Raw genomic sequence first — 3,503 nt, 5'->3', positions numbered from 1 at the left:
AAAGTCAGGTTTGGGCTCTGTGGCCCTCTCAGGCCAGAGTGTTAAAAAATAGTGACACACACCTGAGGCTCTGCAGGGGAGCAGCAGGGGCCATGAGACAAAGAGAGAATCAGGTTCTCTCTACTATGACTTCCTCCCAAAGATCTTTTTCATTCTGACCTGGAGGTCCCCATGTCCCAGTTACCAAGGGAGTGAAAGTGTTAAGGTCATAAATAGATCGAGAACCCTATAGGGAGACTAGAGATTCAAAGGGTCCAAGCTGAAAGAGTGTCTATGACCTCTTCCCCCATGGAGACTTCTCTTGAGTCTCTTGTCTCACATAGTACTTTGTCATAGGTCAACAAAACAGCTACCCATGTAGACAGAGGTGGACCTCCTCGCTAGCAGCGGGTGGATGAGGCCCCACCAGCACTGCTGTGCAGATCCTCTTCAGAGCCAGTCTCTAGGCAAAGAAAGGCCCCATGGCTCTGTCCAGGCTAGAAAGCTCCCTAGGAATCCCATTTCATTGTATCTGGGAGTGCTGTCTCATGGAGGTGGGGATAGGTGGGCCCAGGTGAACAGAAAAGGAATCCTATCTTTCATAAACCAATACAATATCAATGTGTCCCCGACCTCCTGCCACTACAAAAGCTGTCTGTAAGTCTTAAGACAGCAGACGTGGGCATATGCACTAGAGTCCATGGAGGTTGACCCATTCATGAACTGGGAATTTGTTCCCAATGATGGTTAGTTTGGTTGAAGTGGACTCAGAGCTTCAATTCAGAGTACCTCCAAGAGCCTGTTTTTCCATTGTCCCTGGGTGGATAGGAGGCATAACCTGATACATGCTGCACTTGCGCCCTGTGGCTTTCTTGTGCTCCATAGGGCCTGTGGTCTTTCTCCTGTGATTTGGACCATTATCTGTTTTCTTAAGCTTGCCTTTTTAATCTAGCCTGGTAGGCTTTAGTTTATGATTCTGAGAGTCCCAGACCTCCCACTCTCTTCAGAAAGCAACCGATTATGGGTAGTGGATGCAACATTCACTTTGGAGTCAGGTAGACCTGGGTTAACACCCAGCCTGTTACTTCTATGTAACACAGCCATTTCCCCCTTCAATAAAATGAGGAGATATCCGCTTTATAAGGTTGGTGTGCACCTTAAACATTATGATAGCTTGATAGCTCTATACTATGTTATACAGAACCCTTGGTACATGTTAGTCCACCTAAAACTATTCTTTGTAGGACAGGATAAACACTCCATTTTCCTCCCCTCCTGGTGTCTTTCTGTGCTGTTCTGTTGCTTGAGACACATTCCCAGGCAGGTTATTAAGTCTGAGTCTCTGCTGGGAGGAAACTCCCTAGAGGGGACGGTTTCTATGTATAGCTGTGGGTTGAGTGCTTCTTTTCAGCACCCAGTGCAAATAGCCTCAGAGCTCTAGATTCCTTATGCAAAGAAGGGAGGCTGGCACAGCTTTGCTTTAGGTGTGTGTTAGGAGGATTGTATCTGTGTAACTGGGTAAGGGGAGTGTGTTGTATATCACGGAAGGAGTGACTCCCATCTTCAGGATAAGGAAAGTGCAGAAAATAAGTCAAAATGAGCTCCAGTGGCCGTCTAGGAGATAGATTCCGAATGCCAGCTATCCTGTCCCTGGAAGATGGAGCCTTTTGTCATTTTATATTTATTCCAGTGTAACAGTTTACCAAACCCAGCAAATGCATTCTTTTTTATTTTGTGATCTCTGCTCTTCTTCGCTTTCATGGTAGCTAGTAGATTCCTTTTACCTGAAGGTTGTCTTTGGAGTTAGCTGTGGGGAGTATGTTAAAATGGTTTCATCTCACTCTAACCCAAAGGAGAAGTGTATTTCACACAAAGAGATGGGCTGTTGCCAGCAGCTTTAAGGAGAAAAGGAAGGGACTGGGTACCTGAGCCTGTTGTAAGGAAGCCAAGGAATTGGCTTGAACCTGGCGCATGGCCAGGAAATTTAAGAGAAAACACATATGAAAAACCATAGGACCTTTCTCTGAGAATCTCAGAGCCCTCCTTTGTTGATCTGATCGAAGTTCCTATCTGGGCTAGTTAGTCGCATTGTCTACGTGACCTCCAGAGCAGATGATGTCTGGGGCTTCGGTATATCAATTAGCAGCCTTTTTCTTCCTGTTCTGAAATCTTAGCTTTCCTTTTGACTTTCCTAGTTCAGAAGTGCTTTTGGCTTTTAGCTCATTCTTAGGGTTTAAAGAGTCAAGTCTTTTGTATTTATAACTAAGCAAGCTAGCACATGTAACTACCCTCATCTTCCAGACTTGCCACTCTGGTGTATCAGAGAAGGATGGAATGCTTCCTAATAGCAGCAAATGACATCCTCACAAAACCTGAATACCCTAAATTCATGAGCTGTAAAATTAAGAAGGTAGATCTTCCATGCCAGAAAGGCCCAGCATGGTGAACATGGAAAAAAAATTGCTGCCAATGTGATCTGGGGCTGAAGCTGAGGCAATTCTTCGGAGCAGTTTTAGGCTAGGAGAGTTGAGCTTAGAATATCAAAAGGAGGGAACTAACATGTAGGACTGAGTCAGCTGGGAAAGAATTCCTAAGCACAGATACAGTGAGGGTGGAACTGAATTGTATGCAAACAACGGTTTCCTTTCTTACCAGACATTTCTCTATTGCAATGTCTGTCTGTCCTACTGTCCTGGAACCTTCCTATTCTTGAACTTCTCTGACTGCTTTTTGGATCAGTCCTCTACCCGCCAGGTCAGGTCCATGTTGGCCAGCAGGAATGTGCGGAATGGGGCTGATCCCAGACATGAATTGGAGCATCCAAACAGGGTAACCCAGGAGTTCTTAGTCTAGGCTTAAGGTTCTGTAAATTGGCCTCTGCTGCCCCCCCATGGTAACCGAGGTTACTTTTCCGCATGTGGGGTGACTTCTGAGGAAAGGCCGAGACTCCCACACTTCTACTCACGTCGTCATGTCTTTCTTCTGCACAGCACCTTTAGGAACATGACTTCCTCCTGGGAGAAGGGCAGGACAAAATTCAGGAAAAGACTGAGAGTGTTGAGATTTTGGTTGTAGCAGAGGTGTTGATGTCCGCTCTGGTCTGCACCCAGACTCGCCATCTCTGCGCTGTTCTGGGGATCGGGAAAATGTGCAGAGAAAGGGAAGGTTTCTAAGCACTAAAAATGGAACCACTTCTCGTAGATTCTTCTTATGTTCCAAATCTGCAGCCTGAAGCTCCCGAGGACCCCAAGAACTCAGCACAAAGGGACAGTAAGTTTCCAAATTTAACTTTGGAACCATTATTTGGATTCTACATCTCTTTGTCTGGCAGCTCTGAAAGATCAGAGGTAGTCCAGAATTCAAGTTTGTCCCAACATTCTACCCTCTGGTCTTAGTATACCTTTGTGCATTGCGGTGGTTTAAATGAGAATGGCACCTATAGGCTCAGATATTTGAATACTTGGTCCCCAGTTGTTGAAACTATTTGGTAAGGATTAGAAGGTATGGCCTTGTTAGAGGAGGTG

The sequence above is a fragment of the Microtus oregoni genome, unplaced genomic scaffold, assembly GCF_018167655.1.
Source record: "Microtus oregoni isolate MIOR12 unplaced genomic scaffold, Mior012 000104F_ref0000108, whole genome shotgun sequence".
NCBI classification, from domain to species: domain Eukaryota; kingdom Metazoa; phylum Chordata; class Mammalia; order Rodentia; family Cricetidae; genus Microtus; species Microtus oregoni.
The sequence above is the reverse complement of the archived record's forward strand: the minus strand, read 5'-3'. Positions refer to the sequence as shown.